This window comes from Megalops cyprinoides, chromosome 4, assembly GCF_013368585.1.
Source record: "Megalops cyprinoides isolate fMegCyp1 chromosome 4, fMegCyp1.pri, whole genome shotgun sequence".
Classification (NCBI taxonomy): Eukaryota; Metazoa; Chordata; class Actinopteri; order Elopiformes; family Megalopidae; genus Megalops; species Megalops cyprinoides.
The window spans coordinates 11,548,220-11,566,949 of NC_050586.1; the positions used below are offsets into that span (position 1 = coordinate 11,548,220).

Sequence of the window (18,730 nt, forward strand, 5' to 3'; positions counted from 1 at the left end):
AAACGTGACAGGCAAGAGACCCTGACGATGGAGAGGGTGACTCATGGGGTGGTATTTAGAAATGGGAGCCGGGAATGAAGCCAACTGCACGCACAAACATACACACACACAGGGCTCAGACTGGATACCCTCCTCAGAGCTCTGAAATGCAAGAAGATGATTCACCATGCTACCTGGTTCGGTGGGAATCTGACAGAGACATTGAGGGAGAGGAGGAGGGTGGAATAATGATGTTACACCGTGTCAGAACTTCGCAATAGTCCTTCCATAGCCTCGCCGCGTCAGTCACGATAACAAGCAGAAAAAGAAATGACACTCCTGAAAATATCCTTACCAAGTGCCAGCAGTGGAGACCTCCCACATCTCCCCTGGTTCCCTACTAAGTTGTCTTCCCATGACAACCATTTGCCTGTCTCTGTGGTGCAAAGAGCCAGAACCCATTCCCAGTGTGTGCTGGGCTGTTAGGGATGCAAATCGTATTACCAGTGGTGTTGGAGGCTGAATTCTCTGGGGCCTTATCAAGATTCCAATATATTAAGTGTGGTCCCTTTGAGTGGAGAGGGGTTTTTAGAGGATTGGATTCTGCTTGTAAATGCAAAGGTATGGGGTTTTTACTACAGGATGAGTTGGAGAAAGATTTGAAATCAATTGTGATGTTTCCTGCTCATAAAAATAGGAGTGGAGTTTGGAAGGGGTGGGTGAAATAGACACCTTAATCAACTTTCTATTTTCAAAGGGGAAAAAAGATCTTTAGTCAAACTTAATTCAGACTCCGTATTACCTGTAAAGGTCTGGATCCCTCACTGTATACAGTATACAGAAATAACATGCATGGATTTGTGTATGTATGAATTTAAATTTAAAAGTGATCAGCTGTTTCAGTTGTTTGTGTGTGACTTCCTTTAAACTCACTGACAGGCTGGGAAGAAAAAATAACAGTCCCCCAATGGCTGCAGCGTGATGATTCAAACACAATATATACCACAAGGCCATGCAAAATATGCATGGCAAAGTACAGTGCATGTTACCATCTAAAGTAATTGCAACTGTACAGATAGCTACAGTTACTGATGGTACAGATAACTAACAGCATACTAGGACAAGGCATTTACTGAAAACATGTAAACTCACACGACTTGAAAACTCTTCTGTGAGAGGTGTGTCTTACCAGCCAACTTTCAAACAAACCTATAAAAGCTCTTCACAGTAAATAAATGTCTGACACTACCTTACGCATAAGGAATGCTGGTGTAAGTCTTCAACTTTTCAGAACATGTTGTAGCTATAAAAGTGTCTTACCAAACTCAATGAATGGCTAGCTCCTGTTACTATGGGTTGAATTTATTATGTACTGTATTTCAGGGAAAAGTGGACAGTGTTATCTATGTTTGCCGCAATGATATAACCATGTTGGAAACTAATGCTTTACTCTCCATTAAATGAGTTTAAGATCAAATCAATGAAATGTTGCCAGCACAAATGCTTTTGGTTTGAACTGTATTGTGTGTCTACTGCTTAAATAGCTCTGAACACCACCTCTTATCTCAGGGTACCCTCTATTAGTCAAGTGCCATTATTCTGTTAAATATGTCCTCTGAAACTACAGGGAGACAGAGATTGGCTTAATCCTAATGCACAAAGCAAGTTCCCAGTTTCAAATTTATGCTCCAGTTTATGGTTTTGAACAAGACATATAGTTATGTTTTTGCTGATGATTCACTGCAAGATACTGCTTTAATCTCAGGGCAGAGGAACAAGAGATAGCAACGAACATATTAACTTGGATTTGAAAACTGAACTATTTCCAGAACAAACAGCTGGCTGATGGATTTCAGGTTATCAGGTTACTGATGGAAATCATCCCTGAACACAGCATATTTGCACTGCAAAAATTTAAATATCTAGTGAATACTGTGTGGAATTTCCCATTAAAACCAAACAGCCACTGAAAACCCCTGATTACAATTTGCCTAAATAGTAAAGACGGAAAAAATTGAATTTGGAGGGACCCACTTGGTACTTGAGGGGTTAATGAACACACAGAGGAAAGGAAACCATCTAATGACTGGAATACAGAGCTGTTCATCCCAAACCACCAGTGTATTTCACATAACACACAAAGGTGGTATTCTGTAACATCTGCCCTTGAGATTCTATATCCACTGATGCACAGGAGGATCAATACCCAGTGTATTCAGCTCAAATGTCCAGCAGACTTGCTGTTCTTTGGGGAACACAAACCTGAGAAGTTGTTTACATCCCTTAGATTTTCGAGGACATTACTGCAAGAATCACAAGGCAGGAAGAAAGGATGGGGATTTTTTTTTTCTGTGTAAACACACACACCCAGACAGAGCCGAAAGTATGCAAATATATCTAATCCCTGATTACTCAGAGCTTGAAAGTGAAAGACAGTGAACAAAAAAAGCTGAAAATCAAAGCAGACCAAGATTTCACACCCATGAGATGAACAACAAGACAAATAATCCCCCCAATGCTCGAGTCACTCCAATTTCAAAACCACTTCCGAGCTCAGACCGTACTCCATTAGCTGCGCTTCAATTTCCCTGATGGTGTAAACATGAAACTCCGTGTGCTCAAACGCAACTCTGTTTTTTTTCTTTTTCCTGGAAGCATCCTGCACTGGTTGATGCGCGCTTGGAAAATGATGGGATGAGTGAAGTGGAAAATCTCAAACTCAATGACTTCTCATTTCAAATTGCATTTAAAAAGGCAGTGCTGATAAGGCTGGTCAAAGTGGGATGTTGTCGTGAGTACTATGGTAGAATTTGAGACTGCAAAGCTGGTTGGGTCCCTCAACTAGTGGAGGCCACTATCACTGACGTACAGCCTCATTACAGAAAAGATTACAGTGGGATTCATCTTCAGCCTGCCACAATAACCTGGTTGCCAAGCTGAGGGAACAGCTATTGGTGAAAAGGAGGTACGCTTGCACTGCATTGTGAATAACTGGACCTCATTCTGGATGCTTCTTTCAGAGTTGCAATGAATCAGCATGCCACTGTTCAAACCAAGGCTCCGTAAAAAGTATAAAATAAGGGGTGGGTGAACTTCAATGTACAGAGACAAAGAACACCAAAGTCTTCAGTATTTGTGCTTGATATTGATGGGCATGCTCACCCAAGCCAGTTGGAGGGCTTTTTTTTCCTCTCAGGCCAGACTGTCGCACTATTAATGACTTTCAAAGCCCCTCAAGAGAAAAGAGGTACGCTATCTCCACAAACTCCGGAAGACAGAGGCTGTGATGCCCTGGGCAGCACTCGTTAGGGAGCGAGTTGGTGTACAGGTGTGTGGGCGTGAACAGGCCCCTGCGGAGGCACGCACATGCGTGCAAAGGATGATGGGCCAATTCAACGCGCTCCAGAACCGCTTGCGTGCCCGCCTCTGAACTCAGAGAATGCAGACTTCGCCCCCAAGGTCCATCGCTCTCTGCTGGGAGACGCTCACCCAGCAACCACCTACTTGCAAACAAGCACTAGGGCTTAGTCATTCTGTGGCCTTTCAAACAGACACAGGGAATCACATGCACATATCTTAAGAGGGAAAAAGTCCACCCAAGCAAACCAGTGCATTCGATGGATGTACACTTTCTCAAGAGGGATAAATTCACCATTCTGTTCTAGATGGTGCCACTAACTAGGACTTTTGCAGGTACTCCTCAACACACTATGGATTCTGTAAAGATATGGCTGGTGTAATTATTGACTAAAGTGTATTTTTTCAACCACTGCCAGACAGCTAGTTGAAGGTTTTCATTTCTAGATCCAGTCATATAAGATCGACTCAGACTGTGCTCAAGGTTGATCTGATGTTCTGTCTCATTACTCCAATGTGTTCAAGAGAAAGAGACATTGCAATACCTATTAAGACAGGACACCTCCAATTGCCATGTTTCAAATCTTTCTCAGCTTTCATAAAAACTCTTTCAAAGGTCTGTTGCAGTAAATTAGGTTGTGATAACAAGTCTGAAGGTATAGCAGGTTCACAGTTTTCATCACCAGTCATGCAAGGAACACAGAATGGTGCCCTCTCCTTCACTGTTCTAAACGGCTCTGTACTTCACTCCTTTGCTAGCAGACATCGATAAGACAGCACGGTTATGTGTCTATGCATTACAGTACATTACATTACATTCATTTAGCAGACACTCTAGAACATATATGTACCCATTCGAGTTTCTGATTTATTCACTGGATATGTTGGTCCCCAAGTTGAAGGGAACAAGGAAATAATGCAATTCAAAATGTCTTTAAAAAGAATATTTTTGGAGGTGGATACAACACTTTCACTGCATACCACACAAGGTGGACAATGGTGTTTTTGCCTTTATACAATAGAAAATCAAGACACGTCTATGAGAGTGAACATGCTGAGTAGTATTAAATGGATGCTAGCTGATTACAGTTTGCCTGTTGACACTTGACATTATTTTTCATTCTTAAGCAGGCTGTGTGTGATTTCGTTAAGTTTAATTCTCACATTGAAGCAGAATCAAATCTGACATTTCTCATCAGCTCAATCAGTTTCTTCCTGTCAAGTGTAATCAAAGTACATAATTTTAGCTTTTCACAGGGTTCTTTTTGAAGTCCCCCCAGAGACTAATCCCGCTAAAAATGCAGAAATACTCAATGCAGGTATTTCATTTCAACAGAGTTTTTTCAATTTTGCGGATTTCTTTTACTCTTAGGTGATGGTAGCATGTTGGCTGTTAACATTGACAGGCTGGTCTGCCACAGTAGCTCTCCCAGTGGAAGGAGAGTGCCTGGATCAATGTAGCTGTCCAGACCACTCCACTTTTTATTTATTTTCCTCTTTTGAAGAGAATGTCACAGCTACCCGGGACTGGTGACCTGTGTGAGGACCAGGACCGATCCCCCACAGCCCAGCTCTCTTTTGAAACAGGGCTCCCAAACAGCGCTGTGGGATTAAATCAGGCCTGCGTTGAGCTGCCCATTGTGTTTTCTCCAGAGCTGCACATTACACAGATTTATTGGCGGCCAGGAGGGTTTTTTGTGCCTGATGTTTGCCTCCAAGTCAATTGTCAGTGGTTTCTGTTCTTTTTTTTTTTGCTGACTACCCTTTACAACAGAAACACTAAACAGGCTAGCTTCAAGAGCAAACGCTGTTAATTTATGTTTATGGCGGCGTGTCTGTTTTCAGAGGGATGTTCCACCCAAGAAAGAGATTATTTACACTCAGTGGATTAGACTCCACCAAACGGGTGGCAATAAAGACCTCTTGCACCCTTCTCCAATGCAAGTCAAAGTCACACTTTACTTGTAAAATGGTGGCAAGCAAGAATTTTAGGTTTTGATAAGATACAGGCATAAATATCTGAAATTTGTTCTCATGCAAATGTATCTGTAAAATTAGAACTAGACAAATTTATAAAATAGGAAGATCAATCCATAAACATCCCTATAAACGCAGCACCTAGCAAAACCAACTATCTTTCAAACAAACAACAATGGCGCAGTACACACTACTAATGTAAATTATGGAATAACTTGCTTCACCACATCTCAGAATCTGAGACAGTCTCAACACTCAGATCCAGACTAAATCACCTTCTATTCACTTGTTTCTTTATCCACAGATATGCTTTCATAGTTTGACCGCTGCCAATGTTCCTACATTTCACCTACGTGTGAGCTGATATGTGGAAATACAATATCAATTACCAATAACCTTTCTCTCTGTTCTTCTTCCCCATGTCTATTGCTGTGCCTTTGAGATCCTACATCGACTCCAACAGCAAGGGTGACCTCTTTTACTCCGAACCACCCCAAGGCAATAATCAGTTGGTCTCCCATGAACAACAGACAGATGACAATGAGGGAAGAAATTGGCTCTCCCGTAGTTCAGTTGCCTCTGTTTAACGACATTGTTTCATGGAAGCCTAAGGATGTTTCCTTTTGTCTCTGTTACAAAAATACTACGTTATTTTGCATCTGTCGGATCTCAGTCTCTCTTTAGACCACCTTAATTCTCTGATATACCAACAGGGTTAAGACAAATTTGCTATTTATCTTCGCTACAATCTCAAGAGTAAATCTTATGTGTAATACCTTATGACACCTTCCTGTTACAGCATTACATCAGGAAATATTTGCTCACCAACTAGAATTGCTTAGATATACCTTGTGTTTAATTGTCTAACTGTTTTCATTAATTTAGGTGGTCACCAAATCAGCCTAACTGTGTTTACGAAGAATTAAAGTATAATTTCTTTTTATCTGTGATTCAAATTAAGAATAAAGATTACTTGAACCCAGGTGTAAACCTCTGGGTGATTCGTTTCCACTCTGTTGTCACTGTGTAATTGCTCTTCTTTTATCCATCTGTTATGACTTATACTGTTTCTCAGTATTGCAACTCATTAAAGCACTCTGTGACCAAATAAACAACCGTACTGAAAGAACACTGTACTAAATCAAATTTGATTGGCTGATCATGCACAGCAGGTTCCCTTCTCCAGGGTAAATTAGAGCCCCTAGATTTTACATTTTAGCATAACTAAGCTTAACACCCACAAAAGCAACTTATTTTAAATTCCTTGCTCAGTAATACTACATTGGCTGAATCCCATGACTCACCTGGTGATTTCCTTGTCAGAAGTCTGGTTCTCTAGCAGCTATTACACATACTCATCAACTGCTTCAGCACCACACAGTACCTGCCAGGCTAGGACACCTTTGTGAACTATATTTGCATTTGCATTTGTTCACCTTATGGTACAGATGACAAAACACAGATAGGATTGTCACATCCTAGCAGTCTTGAACTATAGGCCAAAGATACTCAAGATCTCAGCCAAAGAAGGATCCTATTTACTCCTTTAAATGGTCCTTCTGACTGGGGATGGAGCCACTTTGAGCAGACAATTCGAACCAAACCATCCACTCATCCACCCCACGGACTTTGCCATCACCTCACTCAAAACACACACAAATTAAAACTCCTTCAAATGTGAGCATAATTGCTTATCTTTTACATTTTCCACAATCTCTCTTTCAACAGAAGCAATGTCCAGAAATGTACCAATCCCAACAGTGAATTTACATAACTGTGAATTGTGTCCTTCATGCTTTTCATTCTGTTAAACTACAGTCAGTGTTGAAAAAGCCCCTAGGATTAAAGCCATGTGCTCTAGCCGAGTCTGCCACTACTCTTCATGAGAGACGTGCCTCCTTGCTTATTTTTTTTCCCTGCCACACAAGCTTTTACACAAGGCATGCTTGTTGTCAGGGAAACGTGACGCAATAAATCTCAGTCGTGAGAACAGCAATAGAGGCTCCCCTCTAATTACGAGGACCGCATGCATGACTGAGCGGTGACGAGGACATTAACTCCGCAAGGTCAAGGGCGACGTTTGTTAAAGCCACTCTCGTGACATCATCCGCATTCTCATACAGAAGGACAACAGAGGCGTCCACATCAATCCACCAGACAAAAGGAGATGATGCAACTTTTGGGGAGCTCCCTCACGGTGCGTTGTCTCAAAATGAGCAACTAAACAAAGACAGCAGAGAGTCTCTATCAAAACAGCAGCTCCTCCTGGTCTACTGCTTTGAGCCTTTAGTCTGAAGGTTCAACTCTTACATGCAAGTCAGCAGTCTTCAACAGCTGACATGTACTACATGTGCTGCCACAGTATTTAAGATGATTAAGAAAATATGAATAACAAGGCGTGAAAAAAAAGTCATGTGCTCGGCTGGGTATGAAATTACTAAGAACTTCTAAAAGACTCACTGAAACATGTTGAAAACACTTGATTGTTAAATGGCACATGGAAGGATCCATAACACCATATATACAGCATATGCAGTACACATTCTATAATGTGTGTAAATACATTAGAGTAATGAGAAACTGTCTGTTCACTGAACATGTTTGCCATGTCCTTTCCTAATTCAAAGAACACTTGCACACCTATGACAAGGTGATAATCACTGAATGCTATAGAACAGCGTTTCTCAAACCTCTCCTGGAGGACCCCTTGGCCTGCATGTTTTAGATCTCTCCCTGGTCCAACACAGCTGATTCAAATGGTCAACTCATTATGAACTCCTGAAGCTGCTTAATAACAAACTAGTCATTTAAATCAGCTGTGTTGGACCAGGGATATATTATACTTTCTATATTTAGACTTCATATACATTTTGTTTGATGACATCAACAATTTAAAAGCTTTCATTTAAATTTAAAGTTTCACTGGAGAGCAGCATTTGGCTTTCAGTCAGGAAGGGAAATATGAAGAAATGCCAGTTAGGCAAGCAGAAACTGCTCTGATCATAGAAGAGGAAGAAGTTTTCCAAATATAACTACCAGTATGAAACAGTCATCATTAACAAGGGTATAGTGAAAAGATGCCTTTATTGGAAGAGTGCATTTATTGAAACATTGTTTATAGTATAGATTCCAACATGTGAAGGGGTTCTGAGGTTTACTATGGTCTGCAACAAAGTGAGACTGGCTTCAGGAGCCAAGACGAACCACAGCCCACTTAACAGGGTAGACACTAGCCAGATGTATTTACAGAAGGGCTTGCTGTTATCAATACAATTCATACTAGGCAACTGTTACTCTGTGGGAATGCTTTCAAAGTCTATAGAGGCCTCAAGTAGCAAACAACAAAATCCACAGGGCATGTTCAATAAACACAAGCTCTCAGTGGCAAACAATGAACCCCTGTGAGCCAAAAAAGAAAAAAGCATGTATTGGAAACAGAACAAAATTATATTCACAGAAAAGAAAAGGACTCTAATTAGCTAATGGAGAGATACAAAAAATCCGAATTGTTAGTCTACCGTAAAATGCACTTTATGTTGGGATTCGAGGATGCTAAGTGGAAGAGCCCAACAGAGAAGCGCCTGTGAGCTCTTCTCTCTCCCTGTCTTTTTTTCTGTCACTCTTGCTCCCAACAACCCCACGCCAAAAAAAGAAATACACTTATCTCAGCTCAGCAAGAACGACCAACGCCCAGTCGGCCCGATGCTGCCGTCACCAGGGCAACACTCCTCTGATTGGTTCCCTCAGCCACCACTAGTGAACACATCACCTTGGCTAGGCCTCTTTCCTCCCGCAGGAGCGCACATGCACAGAGCTAGTCACATAACCAAGCTGCTGTTGCAGATAAGGCACTGCACTGTGTTAGCTGACTCTAACCAATTTAGAAAAACATACTGTAATCAGGACGGAATGAGAGGGAACTCACCCCCCATAAACACATTACGTCAGGCCTGTTTGATTTCTGGCATAGCCAGTTAATTTGCTCTCATAAAAGCATTCCTCTCTTCAAAATGCACAGTCACACAAACAAAAACTTGTGGGTACACAGGCAGTTTCACACGCACAAAAATACATGGTTGCACACACACAATTTGTGAATGCTTTTTTACCAGAAGCCTAGGTATACCTCTTGGCTGTACACACAAATTCTATCAGGCATTCTCTGTTTACATCCCACTACCATGTCTCCCTCAGATGCTGTGCTTTGATTGTCCTCTCCAGGCCAGGGGAGAGCAGCCCCAGCTGGGCTCAGCAGAAGAGCGCCAGGTTAGCTCATTAGCATTGAGCTAACACAGCATCTCCCATCCTCGGCAGCCTCCCTGCCCGTACCCATCTGTCGTTCCAGGCCCAGCTTTGTCCCACCATTCCTCCACATGCCTTACACTGCTGCCTCCTTGCTGGGGACATACTGAGTGTCCCAAAGGGTGCTGGGGAAGCCTGGTCTTTAACAGGCTGTGCAATCAGATTAGTGTATCGCTATTTCGCTCCATATGCATCTCAGTTAGCATCTGGACTCCTGCAAAGCATGCTAAATCCGGTATTTTTCCTTTTTTTTTTTTACAAAATCACAGCCGGAAACTGATTTGATGGTGTTTGTTCAGTTTGTGGCTGCATTTTCAGAATGACTCATCCCATGACTGCTGACTGAGAGGACTCCGTAAGGGCACCTGAGGTGGCTACTGAAAGAGGCCAGGTCAGAAAACACAGGCACCAGTGCCAATCAATACGTTACCCACTGTGCTACAGAGAAATCACTTCACTGTGCTTTATGCATCCTGTCATAACAGCCGATACTCTTTCCCTGATTGAATAAGCATCATAAATATTCATCTGCCTTTTGAGTGTCAATCTGATGTAGAGGATATTATGTGGGTGTTTGTCCTGGAGGTGGGCAAGAATGAGAAAGAACAGAATTGACTGATTTGTATTACTTTATATCATATATTAATATTTCAACACATTGCAATGACACCAGCACATTCACACAGCAAGGATGGTGAAATATAGTGCAAATCAGCACACATCTCAGTTACAAGCCCTTAGGGTGCACTATCCAATATGTAGGAGAGGGTTGCACAAAGAAGGGTAGAGAGTATTGATGGTCCTTGTCTGTGCCGTGATGTATACAACTTATAGGAAAGCTGAATCCTCAACAATGGTTCTGAATTTTTGTACATCTTTTTTAGACCCGAAATTTAGACCCGCCTTCAACGAGTGATCCGATCACTAAATAAAGTTGTCTGAATCGGGCCACTCAAAGGCCCAACCAAGGCCTGTAAATGAAGTGGTTCAGGTCAAAGGTATGAAGCCCATCACCTTTGTGGCTCACAAGCATTGCAGCTAAAAGTTAGATTAACTTCCAACTAGATCAGCCACCAAAAAGCCATCTGCGATGTAGAACTTTTCCATGAACAGCACATAAATGATCATTAGCATTGTGCACTTGCAAGTAGAAGCAATAACATTCTATGGCCAACTGCACTGCAGTCATCATGTACTGAACCATCTCCCGGGTCTTAAAAGGATCTCTGGAGAACTTTCAACACTGCTTTCAGAGAGAAGTAGACATCAGAGCAAATCAATACTGCACTGAAGCGGCTACCACCGTTTCGATGGGCCCCCACAGCGTCTGACAGACATTAATACTGACATGACTAATTATGATAACAGAGCATGTGAGGCTTTGGATCCCAGAGCCGAAACACCCCCTAACAGCCTCTTTTACATCTCCGCTGCCTGTCACTACATCTCGCAGCCAAACTGTTTGCAGAGACGAGAGGCCCAGTCCTAGTTTCAGGCTATATACTGCAGCAATGGTCGCAGTCTCCACATCGTGACTCACTCGCACTATTCATGTTTCCCAGTGAAGGGGAACGCTGGTGAAGTGTGCTGTTGCCGAAAAGAGAAGAATGGAGCACTCCCCCTCAGTCCCCCAATCCTCTCCACACACATGCATGTACACACACACACACACACACACACACACACTTCCACTTCCACCTACCTTTGCGGCAATAGCGCTAAGGCATGTTCTGCCTTTGCAAACAGCTGTGAGAGGCAATTATCGTACATCAAAACAAATCACCCCACCTTCTGCTATACCGGCTATAGTGAAATAGTGACGGTTCAGCTCAGAGTGGGATTTGGCAGGAATCGTTTTGGTGCGGAGTAAATCTGCATTTTCTGGCTTAGGCACATGAGCCAGACACAGAAATCTTAATCCCAGGCTTGGATTTCTCATTTTGAGAGGAATGGGGTGATGCTTTGGGGATCTTTAGACCAGGGAGGAAATTGCTTGCATCTCCTTAGGAAAGTCATGCATTTAATGAATAGCCTGTTGTTAACGCCCTGCCATGCTTCTTAAAATTGGGACTTTATTAAACTATCAATAGCCCAGAGAAACTGCTACAGCAGTGAGAAATTAAAGGGGGGGACAAGGATATTCTTAATGCCAGATGGTAGGTTTGCAAGGGAGGAAGTAGCACTGATATTAAGCCCTTCTCTGCCAAATACACATTCAGTTATTTCAAACATTTCTACAACTACCCAGAACATTCAAGTTTAACTTCAGTGATAGACACAGATTATTAAGAAATAAACAGTGGTCAGTTTGCATCTTTGCACTTATCAAAATCCACTGGATTCAGCAAAGTTACACAGATCAGTTAAAGTTACATATCCTCCTTGTTTCTCCTATTTGTTTCATGCCATGGCACTGAGGACCCAATATGTGACATCATCATTTGTGCCTGATTTTAATTAAAAATCCCTGTCCCCCATGAAATCCTGTTCACAATCAATTCTCTGTTAAGAAGCTTAAGGAAACCAGAGGCTAGTTTGCCAGCTAAGCAAGTAGACAAGAAGCTCAGCTTAATCAGTTTGCTTGCCTTTGTCTTGGATGTTTGTAATGACAGCTCTGGGCTGTAACTTTGAATAGCTACATTTGATTTGTTGCACTTTACATGTGTGGTGAACATGTCTACACTACAGAGAGTAATTAACTCTATCAAAAAAAGTACTTAGATGTTAAGAATAGAAAACACATCAGTTTAAGTCTTAAAAGACAACAAGAGAAAGTGAGTGGATAGCATGAAAAAGGATGAAGAATCAATACAAAAAGGAAGCTTACGTGTTTTCCCTCACAGATAGCATAATAGCCAAAGGCTATTATGGGGATCTCTCACAGTCTAGGGTGGGAATCAGAGCTGAAGCTGGCCAGCTGATGCTGAATTTATATGGTGGAGTTATTCCCAGAACCTCAATTACGCTTCAGTCCCATCCAGAGAATGTGATAGACATAGACTCTTGTTAAACCTACAAAATCAGAATAAGACGTGGACACAGTGATGGGCAAGAACTGTACAGAACAATACAATGCATTGTGACAATTTGTAGTTTCAAAAAACATTTTGTTCTTCTCACTTGTTCAACAATTTCCCCAAAAATGGCGTTCTGTGTTAAAACCATAAAATTAAAACCTTCTCACCCCACATGGGGTCAGTGCAATGTTAAATAGCTGAGATCCTCTCTCCTTCTGACATCTAAATCATAAGAAGCATGCTGAATTCATTGAAAATTTCCACTTCAACCCCAAGATTAGCACGGCAGATGTGAGACCCCCATTGTCAAACTGTTTCTTCAATTCATGCCCTTCCTTGTTGAAACTTGAAAGAAGTAAAATGGCAAAGAAAATGGACTATATCACCATTTAGTCAGAGGACATCTTGTTTATTTAGCTGCTGATAAGGTATGGTGATTAGGTGAAACTCTTCAACAAAAGGGACTGTATGTTTTCTGCCTGCCACTAATCACAATGGCTTCCCAATGCTTTTCTTACTCCACATGTGATAATGCAGTAGCCTTGACATTTTGTTGACCCATGAGACATGATACCAGCCAAGAAACAGTAGGAAACAGCTGATACCAGAAGAATTTCCTGCACCTCCTGAAATTGGGGAAAGCCCTTTTTTTCAACAGCTAGAAAACTGTTTCCTTTACCTGCACATGGAATTCTCACCTTCGCTTAACAGAGCATTGTGTACAGTGATAAGACTTGCCAAATGAATAAAAAACACAAAACTATCCTGCATATGATATTATAGCAAACAGTTTACAGCATGAGATGATAATAACTTCAAAACTAAGGTCTGAGCGATCACTTTGAAAGAACACATTGGCAAAGTGCAGAAACAATCAGTGCCTCACACAACATTATCAAGTTTGACCTTAAAATAGCTAACATTTTGCCCCCCTAAAAAATGATCAGTGTTCCATTTTAAGGGAAGGACTTCAAGGGCATGCTTTGTGGCGGATATTAGGAGAAAGTCTGACTCTATGAGCCACCCTGGATTGGATTCCACCAGGTACCTCTGACATGACAAGGGATTTTCTGGTTAAGGCTTAATAGTGAAATAAGTAAATGTATGCTGACTAGCTCACACATAAAGAGAGAGGTACTCAGCCTTTTCATTGCCTGCCTCTTGAATGTGTTTTGCTGGTATGTATACCAGTGTTTTTACTACCTGGTCATGGGGACCCACAATTAGCTTTTGGTTGTTGCAATGTGCCTGTTCTACTAGAAGGATACAAGTAAAGGTGCTACTATAGGTTATTTCTACTCATCTGAGCCACTTCAAGAACTTACCGTTACAGGCAGATATTTCACTTTGTTTATTAAGAGTTGTCATTTGTTCATTGAGACCAAGAACAACAGATTGAAAAAAGAATTAAGTGTCTTGACATCTCTGCAGAATTTGTTCAAAGGGCTGGTATTAAAAATATATAAATAATTTAACAGCATTGGCACAAACGTCACACATTTCAGTAAGAATCTGTAACAGGTTACATGTGTAGATCACATAAACTTATTAATTTAGTATTTCCATCGTTAGGGAATCACACTTAATTTGAAAAGCTCAACTGTAGAGACATGGTGGATCCATAGGACTTAAGGTTTGAGAAACGCTTTACATTACCATAAGACTTTTCTGATTATACACTATTCCAAAAAGTCTTAATGGTCAGAGGTTTAATGCAACGTGAATAACTGCTCCCCCGAATTCCGAAGCTCACATTTAAGAACATTTAACACATCGTGCTGTTCAGGAGGATCCACTATCGATTAGAATGTAACCACGGTGCATGTAGGTTCAGGGCCTCCTACACTCAGCTACCGTTGCTAAGCATACACCTCCTACACATATCGTGGGCACGAAAACTGAGGGAAAGAAAATGCTTCCAAACACTGCAGCATTTTCTTATATGACAAAACGAACGCTTCCCGAGAACTAAACGTACTGATTCTACTTCAGTGGCATACTAACATTCACAAGCACTAGTTTCATTTCTGTGCAGGCTGCAATGGACATGTCATAGTAATGTCATAATACCTAAAAACATAAAGTATATCATTGTGGCAGTTCATTTTAAGGCCCATACTGATAACAACCAAAGAAGAGTCTGGCAGCTATTATTCGATGGCAATTAATTGTAACTATGTTCATTGTACATCGTAAAGCATCTTCTACTTATCCTTTCTATTTTATGTTATGTATTCCCAAACTACCAGGACCAACGCTTCACAATATTTTCGCACGTGCAACGTAGTAGTACTAAAAAGGGCCGCTTCAATCTTACGGAACAAAACCTTATCACTGCGGTCGCACTTTCATTACCCTTGACTGTCACTGCATCCATTTCACCGCTCGCCCGTCCTAATCCGGCGAGCATGGGACCTGTCCCGCTATCTCCATCGCCAACGGTGTTACGTAAAAACATCACATAGACCCTGTATAATCCCATACACATATATTTCAGTTATGTGCGTCTCATAGTAAAACAGATTCAGTCTAATATGCCATATTTATAGGTTTGGTTGAAAATTGAAAACACAGTAATTCTCTAGCAAGTGTAGACTCCTTCATTTTATTAATAAACTGCTCTCCGTGCTGTTTACGCCGATTCAGAAGTGTAAGATATGACATCAAATAGGCTACCACAATAAGCATCACTGGAAAAATGCAGTGTTACTGTTTCAAATATCGTTCAGAAACGACATTTTTTTCAACGATAGTGTTCATGTAGATAAAGCACCGGTGTCTAGGAACGTGATGGAAAATAATATTCAGTGCTCTTACCTTTTCACACCTGAAAATATTGCCTTCTTCCAAATAAACAATTCCCCTTCCCCTTCTTCAACAATCCAGCAAGCTAATCCCTTTTGCTTTTAATTCCCTGGACACTACTGTCAATTCGGGGGGTTAATGCAGGCCAAAACTCCCCATTCGGTGCCGTTACATGGAGAGAATATGTTCGTTTCGGTTGGGAATAGTTATCTGCACTAGACTCGCGGTGCTGAGTGCACAGAGCGAGGCTGCTCTATAAAGATAGCGGCAATGTGCGTTTCTACTGTTGCTGCCTGTCGCACAGCTGGCTCGATCCATTCTCAATGACGGGGGGTACCCTGGAAACATGACATTGCACTATTCGCCATGGAGGAGACACAGCAAACATGTCATTCTTTGAGCTGCCAGACCGAAGAGCATGTGAATTAAATCCCAGTGCATTCTGCGTATTTTAGGAAAATGCTGAAGCCTGTTGGAGGTTTCTGTGTACAATACAACAGTAAGCTATCTTCCAAACCTTCTTCAGGGGTTTTAAAATTGGCATTACCAGATACCGAATGATGCAAATAACATGTGAAAGACACTTCGTGTCCAGTTATAAAAACAAGAGAAAAACGAGACAATATAGATTGTGGGTTTTTCAGTTACGTACAAGTAAGGATACGTCATATACCAGCATACCTACTAAATTAGTTGTTGGGCTGGAAATTGTCATGTAATGAAGACTACGTTAAAAACAAATGTTATGAAGTAGATACTGCAGGCCTATATTTTAAATGTGTTGTTGTCTGAACGGCTAGTGAGCAGATGAGACTATATCAGCGTACTGTACTACATTTTCCTTAGCATTCAAGCTAGCGAAGCAGTAGGTGCAGTACAGCAAAAAAAAAAACTGAAATAATACATAAATAAACAGAAGGCACGTTACCTCAACATGAAACGTGCCGCCTCACGAACCTCACGCGAAATATAGCTCCGTTAGGAACCCATTTCCTCGGGCATCCTAGCACCGGTTGCCAGGACAACCATTTCTCGATCGTTGGAGGCGAAGGCTGTCCGCGTGTGGGTTTAAAACAGATTACTGATTTAAATTACAGAAATTTTTAATGGGCTTCCCACAGCGTGTTTTGCTCAGCACATAGTGGACGTGCCATGTAGACGTGCGTCTCCTGCTCCCCTTTCGCTTCAACAATGTGTGACCAAACGTGAGAAATATTTTTTAGCCAATGGTTATTTTATTGAGAATAAAGGATAGTAGTTGAGTGGATGTGCGAATTAGATGTTTTCTTTTCCTTATCCTTTTTTGAGGTCATATGGGTTTATGCCGCTGGTTATTGTATTCCTTTTTAAAGCTTGTTCTTCCTTTTGTGGCTTTCTTTTGTTATTGGTCTGACGTTTTCTGCAGGGTGTATTATTGCTTGTATGGGATAAAGAGCTGCTAGAATGCATACAGTACCAACCAGGCACGTGGCCACCTGACCTCAATTCTCAAAACTGTCCCAGAATGGCATTGACAGGATTCCATTCAAAGTGTGAGGTCAAACATTCTTTACTCATCTAGAAGAGATCCTCATTCGAAGGATCTACACATACAGAATGGCCCAATACCCCACAGGCTTATGTATGATGTGAAAAAAGGAAACCCCAAAAGCTTTGCATGCCTTTAGTGGTAAATGTAAATGTTTTCCTTTGGGCTGATATACATATGCACAGCAGAAATGCGTGAGGGACTGTATAAAGAGAATAATTTACTGATCAGCAACAACCAATTTATTCTGACGTTCTGCACAAAAACAACTACAAGTGCATTGATGTCTTGACTAGGTTTGGTGCAAATTTGTTTGGGAATGTGAAAACCTAAATCTAGCTCTAAACAAGTATTTTCTTCTTGTCCACATGTCAAGGCCAGCACTGGGGAATGTGACATTCAAAAAAGACGGAAAATTAGATGATGCATTTTGCAACAGCATTTGGTGGTTGTAGCTGTTACACCAGGGTCACAGTTACACGTACAGTTTAAAAGCTCCCTTTGAAATGTTACGATAAAGTACAGCTCTTCATGAAAGCTAGATAATATACCTACTGAACCTTGCTTTGGGTACCACTTGACAGAAAAATTAGGGGTTGTAGGCAACCAGAAGGCTTTTCAAGCTGGATTTCTGGTGCTTTTGTACTATGGTGATGTGCACATCTAGAGAATATCTTAGTATGGAAATATTACTCAGATGAGTGGATTCGATTACATTTACACTAGAATCTTGAATTAAATTGTGCATATCAAGGGACAACAGTAGTGAGCAGCATATTGAGCATGGACAGAGACTTTAATGCCCTGACAACAATGCTAGAATGAATGTGCCAAATGTGAAAATGAGTGAATTCTTTCAAAACCCATCGATGTGTGAAAAATGCATTTTCCAGCCATCAGGGGTCTGGCTCATGATGTGGAGGGATGAAAAATATTTTTACATATTTATACACTAAATGTTACAAATTCCATCCCAATTAAGCTATGCTGTTATAAAGTTCATCAAAAATGTGTTGTTACCATATTGGGCATACCTGAATAATGACAGGCAGTTTGTGTGCATGTGACAGCTAATGCCTAATAAAAGTACGAAATGTGAGATGAATGGGGTGAGTGCTGTGTGAAACTGACATGTGTGCAAAACATGCTTGGTAGTCACACTGAATGTAGCATTGAACCTAGGGCAACAAACATCATCTCAGCTCCTATCCATAGGCCATGACCAATAGGTGTGCCTAATTCGGGGTGAAATTGGATGATGATGTCAAGATTTATAAGCAGAAGGAAAACAGAAAGCTAGAAAGAAGACACAGGATCAAAATGGTAGGTTTTAAGTCTTTCAGGCTTGAAAGCCTTAAAGTGGTTTTAAGGCAGGGCCAACCCAAGCTTCCTTAATTAAGTGGGGCCATCCTGCATACAGAGAGAATTCCCTTAGCAATCTTAGTGAGTCAGAGATTGCTTCCATGTGTTTGAATTTTAGGTGGGGCCATTAGGCAGTTTAGGTTGACCAGGCCCACCCAGCCACCAGCAAAACTGGGCTTGTTTTAATTCCTTGATTCCAATAGACTCCATTCCAAAAGACTCCTCTTCATCAACTCAAAGCAATAAGGATTTGGTTATTTAAAAACAAACTGATGACCAATTTACTAACAATGACTGATAATACTGATGATGACTATTCTATGCTAGGACTAAACATGATAGACTAATCCTAATGACATCTGGCATTGGCAGAAAAGGTAAAAAGAAATCTAAACTTTAATCT

General features: G+C 41.2%; 1 protein-coding gene across 5 annotated transcripts in view; it reads right to left on the bottom strand.

Annotated features, from left to right (window-relative positions):
• The window catches only part of LOC118776865 (dematin-like), a 35,934-nt gene extending 19,079 nt beyond the window's left edge, over positions 1-16,855 (bottom strand). The window contains exons 1-2 of one of the 5 annotated variants that reach the window (XM_036527474.1): positions 15,450-15,718; positions 12,443-12,627 (exon numbers count right to left, since the gene is read on the bottom strand). The gene's annotated coding sequence lies outside the window, so the exon portion shown is untranslated. Of the gene's footprint in view, positions 1-12,442; positions 12,628-14,987; positions 15,016-15,449; positions 15,721-16,365 lie in introns of those variants that run through there. The other 4 variants (XM_036527473.1, XM_036527476.1, XM_036527472.1 and 1 more) reach the window with 4 other exon arrangements.
• Positions 16,856-18,730: the final 1,875 nt, after the last annotated feature.